We start from the raw sequence: 9,878 nt of genomic DNA, 5'->3' as shown, positions 1-9,878 counted from the left end.
ATGCAAACTCTTAGTTGCAGCATGTGGGATCTAGTACCGGGATAAGAGGTTGAACCTGACCCCCCTGCATTGGGAGTATGGAGTCTTAGCCACTGGACCACCAGAGAAGAACCTCCTGAGTAAGTTTTCTTTGTCTGTGAGTCTATTTCTGTTTTGTAAATAAGTTCATTTATATTCCACATGTAAGTGATATATATTATCTTTCTCCACTTCACTTAGTATGACAACCCCTAGGTACATTCATGTGTGTATGTGCAGTCACTTAGGCATGTCCCACTCTTTGCGACCCCATGGACTGTAGCCCACCAGGCTCCTCTGTCCATGAGATTTTCCAGGCAAGAATGCTGGAGTAGGTTGCCATTCCCTTCTCCAGGGATTGAACTTGTATCTCCTGTGGTCTCTGCATTGGCATGCAAACTCTTTACCACTATGCTACCTGGGAAGCCCCGAGGTCCATCCATGCTGCTTCAAATGGCATTATTTCATTCTTTTTTATGGCTGCATAATATTCCATTTGAAGAAGGAAATGGCAACCCACTCCAGTATTCTTGCCAAGAGAATCCCATGGACAAAGGAGTCTGGCGGACTACAGTCCATAAGGTTGCAAGAGTTGGACGTGACTTAGTGATTAAACCACCAATATTTCATTAGTGTGTGTGTGTGTCTGTACATATATTACTTTGTACTCCTGACACAGGTCCATCTAGTCAAATGGATGGTTTTTCCAGTAGTCATGTATGGATGTGAGAGTTGGACCATAAAGAAAACTGAGCACTGAAGAATTGATGCTTTTGAACTGTGGTGCTGGAGAAGGCTCCTGAGAGTCCCTTGGACTACAAGGAGATCCATCCAGTCCATCCTAAAGGAGATCAACCCTGAATATCTATTGGAAGGACTGATGCTGAAGCTGAAGCTCCAATACTTTGGCCGCTTGATAAGAGCTGACTCATTAGAAAAGACCCTGATGCAGGGAAAGATTGAAGACAGGAGGAGAAGGGGATGACAGAGAATGAGATGGTTGGATGGCATCACTGACTCAATGACATGAGTTTGACCAAACTCTGGGAGATGGTGAGGGACAGGGAAGCCTGGTGAGTTGCAGTCCGTGGGGTCGCAAAGCGTGGAGACTGAGCGGCAACAGCTATAAATGCACACACACACCACACCTTTCCACATTCTTCTCTTGATGACGCCTTGGCTTCCATGATGATGTTTGCTCCCATGCCTTGGCTATTGTAAACAGTGCCTCTATGAGCACCGGGGTGCATTATTTTTCAAATTAGAGCTTCCATCTTTTTAGGATATGTACTCAGGAGTGGGATTACTGGAAGATCTTAATTTTTAATCTGCCAATCAGGTATAGGGCTTCCCTGGTGGCTCAGTGGTAAAGAATCTCCTTCCAGTGCAGGAGACATGGGTTCAATCCCTGGGTCAGGAAGACCCCTTGGAGAAGGAAATGGCAACCCACTCCAGTATTCTTGCCTGGGAAATTCCATGAACAGAGGAGCCTGGCAGGCTGCAGTCCATGGGGTCGCAAAAGAGTTGATACAACTTGGCGACTAAACAACAAAACAATCAGTGATCAGGGAAAATAAAAAGTCCATTAGCTTGAATTTCATATCTCCTTACCTTAAGCCAAACTGACAGCAAGTGATTCTCTAATAATCAGGGAGCAGGAGAACCAAAGTTTTGCTGCCATGGGAGAGAGCTACTACTCAGGTTAGTATGAGCAGGCAGAAAGCCTGCAGTCAAACAGCCACCATTTTAGCCTCAGCCCTAAATTCACTAGTGGGGATGAACACACTTTTAAACTCCTCTAAGCCTTAGCTGAAAGGGGGTCGGGGGGAGCAAGTATAATGGTACCACTCTCATAGCTTTGCTCTTAATATAATGAGATAATGTCCGTAAGATACATGGTTCACTTCCTGGCCAAATTAAAAATTAGCCACCAACAATAAAGATCTATAAATATTATAAATTGAGGTCACTGTCTCAGGAGTCCAGAGCCCATTTAGTCAACATTTGCTGTGTCTCTGATTATACTAGTAGACACTAGAGCACTAGAGAGTGCTAAGAAAGAACAGCTCCTGCCCTTGGGATATTTACACTCCTCATGGAACAATTCAAAAGCACTTACAAAGTAACTTGAAAATGAGTGCAGATTATCCTCTGTATCAGTACAAAAAGAGAGAGGCAGCAGTGGACATTTTCCTGGCAGCCGAGAATAAGGGAAAAGGAGGCCTCCCATGAGGGCAGCCTTGACAGCGCCTTATTTTCAACAGTGACATGGAACGCCCTCTCTCCGCGCCCCAGGGCAGCCCATCTATATACCTAACCCAGGGTGAGCATGGGAAAGGTGGAGCGAAGCCTTCTGGCAAACGGTGATCTTCTATTCAGTGCTTCGGTACTAGACTGAGTAGTGGGGACTCAGACACGGGTCAGAGGACTTCACTGTCTAACGAGGAAAGCACAGACCTGCTGATGAATGCTGTGAGAACACATTGGTCTCTGGAGACTGACATAACCAGCCTGGGGGTCAGGGAAGGTGATCAGCTCTGGTGTCCACTGAGCAGAGTTAAAGCAAACAGGAGTGAGGCAGAGGGGAAGGGAGAAGACGACAGGCAAACTCTCAGTGACGGGAGGGTCGGAGCAAAGGGAGCATTCATCCTCCACTAAGGCAGTGGCTCGATTTTAGCTCTTTCAAAAGCAAACAACTATATCTGAAGTTCCCTAGGTTATCAGCTGAAAAAGTAAAGAAAACTGAGTTGGACAACATTTATCTCATATTATGAATTGCTCAATTATTAATTCAGCAATTAAGATTTTAAACAAATGACTCAGATTTCTACTTCAATAAGATCAGATTTGTACTCAAACCAGACCATAACTGTTTTGTTCTTAACCCATGACTGTATTATTATGAGTTATTTTAAATATTTAAGGTTATTCAGCTTTTTTCAGGTGACATCCAAACTTACTCAAGTCATTAATATTTACCAAAACTCATGAAAACATCCAAGAGATAAAATAACATTCAGTTATCAGCTTAACCAGTTCTGGGGTTTTAATGTACAGCATGGTGGTTGTAGCTAATCATACTGTATTATGTACTTGAAGATGCTAAGAGAGTAAATGTTCCCACCATACACACAAGCTGCTGCTAAGTCGCTTCAGTCGTGTCTGACTCTGTGCAACCCCATAGACGGCAGCCCACCAGGCTTCCCCATCCCTGGGATTCTCCAGGCAAGAACCCTGGAGTGGGTTGCCATTTCCTTCTCCAATGCATGAAAGTGAAAAGTGAAAGTGAAGTCACTCACTCGTGTCCAACTCTTCGCGACCCCATGGACTGCGGCCTACCAGGCTCCTCCATCTGTGGGATTTTCCAGGCAAGAGTACTGGAGTGGGGTGCCATTGCCTTCTCGGATACACACAAGAAGAAACAGCAATTAGGTGATGGGATGGAAAAAACAGCAATTAGGTGATGGGATGGAAATTGTAGCTAATACAAGAATGGAAATCATTTTGCAATAATATATGTGCATCGAGTCAACATGTACACAGTAAACTTACACAGTCTTATGTCAGTTCTACCTCAGTAAAGCTAGGGGAAAAATAAAATACTTTTCCTTTAATACAAATCCTAAGTTTTGAACACGTATTTCCCTCTTTTGAATACCAACACACACAAAAATTAAGTACCTTTGCCACCCTAGCACATAAAAATTTGAATGTTGTTTACTTTCTGCATGTAGTTCTATGCCACTTAAAGTGATACATATTTCACTCTAAAGGCCAAAATTCTCTGCCCTGAAACTCCTAACATTATGTATGTATATACACATACATGCATGCATATCTTAATTTTCATTCATAATAGTATATTTTATATTATCATATCATATGATAATCATTATTTATTCAGCAATTAATACTTGCTGCACCATCTATCATGCACAAGACGTCCTGCTCTAAGAGACAGAGAGGTGGATAAAACAATTCTGCTCTTAAGGAACTTGCTAAGGGCAGAAGAATTTGTATTGATACAAATAAGACATGCCAGAATTACCACAAGAAAGGTATAAATGAACAGTAGATTCAAAGAAGGTAAGAATTTCATCTTGTTGGAGAGATCAGAAAATGATTCATAGAAAGAAACTAAGGGTTAGCTGGATCTGATGGGATTTAGTGTGGCAAGGGAGAGAGGAAGTGGGAGACGGCACTGGGGACGTTTAGAAAACAGTGAGTCTGGTTTGGCTGGAACAAAGTATGCAGAGTGGAACGGTGGGAGAGATTGCTAGAAAGTTAGGACCATTAGGAGATCCTAAATTCTGCTACATCTTTAATAGGAAGCAACATAATTGGAGCCACATTTTAGTACAAATAACCTGGCAATGGACACTGAGGACGGAGTCAGACGGGGGCAAAGTAGAAGCAGAGAGACCTGTGAGGAGGCACTGAGCAGGATCTAGGCAGGATGGGAGTAGGGCCTGAGCCAGCGCCTCCTTTCTGCTGAAATGAGAATTCCAAAAGGAAAAAATCGGCAGCACGCCACCACCATTCACAATTAGCACTCACCTCCACGTTTCTACTGCTCCTTCCATTCTTCTGGCCCCACAGTCTGTGATGAGGGAGCCAGGATGGCAAGCCATTGGGCAAGGGGAAAAAAGATGGCCCAGCTACAGACCCAACTGCCAACAAGGTATTCTGTTGAAAGTCATTCCGGAAAACAGTACACACTTCCAAGCCAGCTAAAATATTTTAATTACCAACTCTGAGTAATAACTACTACAAACATTTATTCTATATACATTTTAAAAGTTAAGTCAAGGAATATTTCCCATATCTGGCAATGTCACATCACATCGATGTCAAGTATATAAAAGCTAAACTTACTTTTTTGAAGGACAGTCAAAATCACTATAAGTGAGTCTTTGGCGGCCCCTTGTGGAATGTTTAGTGTGAACTTTGAAATATTTACTCTCCTCCACAGCATAGGGTTTCCCTTATGGCTCAGCTGGTAAAGAATCCACCCTGAATGCCGGGGAAACCTGAGTTCGATCCCTGGGTTGGGAAGATCCCCTGAAGAAGGGAACGGCTACCCACTCCAGTATTCTGGCCTGGAGAATTCCATGGACTGTATAGTCCATGGGGTCACAAAGAGTCAGACAGGACTGAGGGACTTTGACTTCCACAGCACAACATACACAGAAACAATAATGGGTATTTCCATCTTTAATATATTACATTATTTTTAAGAGATGCAATTTAAAATAAATCCACATGAATAACTTAATACAAACCAGGAACATAAGAGATCGGATGTAAAAAATGTTCAGTAAATTTTTGCGTCGTAAGTTTATGATGGTTTTGCTTCGTGTCATAAATTAAGCAAAGATAACAAGAAGTCAAAAAACTTAGCTTTATATGGTGCTAAGTACATATAAAAATTTTTTCTCAATAATACTTCTACCCTTAAATTATTACTAAGAATTCTTTAAGACTTTACTAAGTCTTTAAATAGCTGGAATAAATTTTAACATATATTATTTTGCTCACAGAAATGCCAGAATAAAATGATTAGATAGCTCTTAAGTGTCACTTTCCTTTATATGACTTATGGCAAGTTTATCACCTTTTTTGCCAAATTAGAGTGTCAGGAAGTCTCTATCCTTCCTGGAATCACATTGAGGTCAAATAGAATATTACTGCCCATTAGCGAGCAAGGCTCGCTAGGAGGGGCACACCTTAGGGGGAAGAGATAGATTGCTATCCTAAATCAGTATAAGGTAAAATATTTATTGGTTGTTCCCAAAATTAACACTAATTTTTTTCCTAATGTCTTCATTAGAAGTGAAACAAAATAGAAGAATATAAAGTACCAAATTAATCATCCCTCAATATATGATTGGTGAGCTTTTTTCTTACTACTTTCTCCCACCTAGTAGTCAGTACCTGTAAGAATGTAGTCATTACTAGAATGTGGTAATATTTATTTTTGTCTTCATGCAATGAAGATGTAAAGACCTTGGGTTGGAAGCAGTGGCCTTTCTTCGGAACTGAACTCTCAAGATAATTGTATTCATGCAACTCATTTAGCTCATCAAATGAGATAGTTGTTTAAGCCACTAACACACTAAGGAGCTACTCTATTCAGGCAGAATTATTCTAAATTAGAATTTTTTTCCTGGTATACCAATAGGTTTTTCTTAAATGGCAAAACAATCTTCCATTTAAGACATGGTAATCATATGCATCTTGAATTTATCAGCAAGAGTTGTGCAAAGAGTTTTGTCATATACAAGTGGCTGACTATCTCTGCTAGACCCCACACTTGCTATCTGTGTGATCTTAGCTTATTTAACCTGATTCCTGGTTTCCTGATATAAAACAGGAATGATAATAACTGCATTAAAGAGTCACTTAGAGTCCCTCTGAGTCATGTAAAGGACTTAGGACAGTGCCTGTACATAGCAAATGCTCAGTTAACGCTTTGCTGAAAAAATTTTTCAGTCAGACAATTTTCACAAGCAGGCTAGAGGTTGACTTCACAGTTTCATTCAGCATAGTACTAATAATATCAAGATCATATGCTGTATAGCCATAACTGTTGTTTTATTTTATTGTATTTATATATACCCAAATGTGTAGTTACACTGATTGGCATCATAAATTAAGAGTAATTTCACGATACATCATTTCATTTAATTTCCCTTATTTAAAGAAACATACTTGGAATCAGTAAGTGACTTGTACAAGGGCACAGTTAGTAAGAAGTTCAGGATACCAACCCTGGCTTTTTGATTTGTGGCCTAGTGTTCCTTCCAGAAAACCAGGATCATGGCATCTGCTCCCATCACTTCATGGCAAATAGATGGGGAAACAGGGACAGACTTTATTATTTTGGGCTCCAAAATCACTGCAGATGGTGACTGTAGCCATGAAATTAAAATATGCTTACTCCTAGGAAGAAAAATTATGACCAACCTAGACAGCATATTAAAAAGCAGACACATTGCTTTGTCAACAAAGGTCCATCTAGTTAAAGCTTTGGTTTTTTCCAGTAGTCATGTATGGCTGTGAGAGTTGGACTATAAAGAAAGCTGAGCACCAAAGAATTGATACTTTTGAACTGTGGTGTTGGAGAAGACTCTTGAGAGTCCCTTGGACTGCAAGGAGATGAAACCAGTCCATCCTAAAAGAAGTCAGTCCTGAATATTCATTGGAAGGACTGATGCTGAAGCTGAAACTCTAATACTTTGGCCACCTGTTGCAATGAACTGACTCATTTGAAAAGACCCTGATGCTGGGAAAGATTGAAGGCAGGAGAAGGGGATGACAGAGGATGAGATGGTTGGATGGCATCACCAACTCAATGGACATGAATTTAAGTAAACTCTGGGAGTTGGTGATGGACAGGAAGGCCTGAAATGCTGCAGTCCATGAGGTCACAAAGAGTCAGACACGACTGAGCAACTGAACTGAACTGAACTGTTTCTTCCATTACACCCTAACTAGTTATAAGAAAAATCAGCTAAGAGAATGAGCAGGCCAAAAAATTGATTACATATTTTAAGGCAATTTAAGAAATCATTTATTATTAAGAAATTATTCTTATTATTACTATTTATTAAGAGACTATTTTAAAGCAATTTAAGAAATCTGACTGTGGCTCAGATCATGAACTCCTTGTTGCAAAATTCAGACTTAAATTGAAGTAAGTAGGGGAAACCACTAGACTATTCAGGTATGAACTAAATCAAATCCTTTATGATTATAGAGAGGAAGTCACAAATAGATTCAAGGGATTAGATCTGACAGATAGAGTGCCTAAAGAACTATGGATGGAGGTTCGTAACATTGTACAGGAGGCGGTGATCAAAACCATCCATAATAAGAAGTGCAAAAAGGCAAAATGGTTGTCTGAGGAGGTCTTACAAATAGCTAAGAAAAGAAGAGAAACAAAAGGCAAAGGAGAAAAGGAAAAATATACCTCCTTTGTATTAAGAAAATTCCAAAGAATAGCAAGGAGAGATTATTAATAAAGTCTTCCTAAGTGAACAATGCAAAGAAATAGAGAAAAACAATAGAATAGGAAAGACTAGAGATCTCTTTAAAAAAATTAGAGATACCAAGGGAACATTTCAGGTAAAAATGGGCACAAAAAAGGACAGAAATGGTATGGATCTAACAGAAGCAGAGGATATTAAGAAAAGGTGGCAAGAATACACTGAAGAACTATACAAAAAAAAGATCTTAATGATCCAGATAACCATGATAGTGTGATCACTCACCTAGAGCCAGACATGTTGGAGTGCAAAGTCAAGCAGGCCTTAGGAAGCATCACTACGAACAAAGTTAGTGGAGGTGATGAAATTCCAGCTGAGTTATTTCAAATTCTAAAACATGATGTTGTGAAAGTGCTCCACTCAATATGCTAGCAAATTTGAAAAACAGTGACCACAGGACTGGGAAATGTCAGTTTTCATTCCAATCTCAAAGAAAGGCAATGCCAAAGAATGCTCAAACTACTGCACAACTGCATTCATCTCACATGCTAGCAAAGTAGTGCTCAAAATTCTCTAAGCTAGGGCTTCAGCAATATGTGAACCGAGAACTTCCAGATGTTCAAGCTGGATTTAGAAAAGGCAGAGGAACCAGAGATCAAATTGCCAACATCCGCTGGATCAAAGAAAAAGCAAAGGAATTCCAGAAAAACATCTACTTCTGCTTCATTGACTACACAAAAGCCTTTTGACTGTGTGGATAATAAACTGTGGAAAATTCTGAGAGAGATGGGACTACCAGACTACCTTACCTGCCTCCTGAGAAATCTGTATGCAGGTCAAGAAGCAACAGTTAGAACTGGACACGGAACACAATACTTTCCAAAATGGGAAAGGAGTGCGTCAAGGCTGTATATTGTCACCCTACTTATTTAACTTATATGCAGAGTACATCATGCAAAACGCTGGGCTGGATGAAGCACAAGCTGGAATCAAGATTTCTGGGAGAAATATCAATAACCTCAGATATGCAGATAACACCACCCTTATGGCAGAAAGTGAAGAAGAACTAAAGAGCCTCTTGATGAAAGTGAAAGAGGAGACTGAAAAAGCCAGCTGAAAACTCAACATTCAAAAAATGAAGATCATGGCATCTGGTCCCATCACCTCATGGCAAATAGATGGAGAAACAATGGAAACAGTGACAAACTTTATCTTCTTGGGCTCCAAAATCACTGCAGATGGTGACTGCAGTCATAAAATTAAAAGACACTTTCTCCTTGGAAGAAAAGCTATGACCAACCTAGACATCATATTAAAAAGCAGAGACGTTACTTTACCAACAAAGGTCTGTCTAGTCAAAGCTATGGTTTTTCCAGTAGTCATGTATGGACGTGAGAGTTAGAGTATAAAGAAAGCTGAGCATGGAAGAATTGATGCTTTTGAAGTGTGGTGTTAGAGAAGATTCTTGAGAATCCCTTGGACTGCAAGGAGATCTAACCAGTCCATCCTAAAGGAAATCAGTCCTGAATATTCACTGGAAGGACTGATGCTGAAGCTGAAACTCCAATACTTTGGCCACCTGATGCAAAGAACTGACTCACTGAAAAAGACCTTGATGCTGGGAAAGATAGAAGGCAAGAGGAGAAGGGGATGACAGAGGATGAGATAGTTGGATGGCATCATGGACTCGATGGTCATGAGTTTGAGTAGGCTCCAGGAGTTGGTGATTGACAGGGAAGCCTGGTCTGCTGCAGTCCAGGGGGGTCGCAGAGTCAGACACAACTGAGCAACTGAACTGAAGAAATCATTTAGATTCTATGTTTTTGTATAATCAAGCATTGAAAATTAACAAATTATTAGGACAGCATTATA

This window comes from Capricornis sumatraensis, chromosome 11 (assembly GCF_032405125.1).
Source record: "Capricornis sumatraensis isolate serow.1 chromosome 11, serow.2, whole genome shotgun sequence".
NCBI lineage: Eukaryota > Metazoa > Chordata > Mammalia > Artiodactyla > Bovidae > Capricornis > Capricornis sumatraensis.
The sequence above is the reverse complement of the archived record's forward strand: the minus strand, read 5'-3'. Positions refer to the sequence as shown.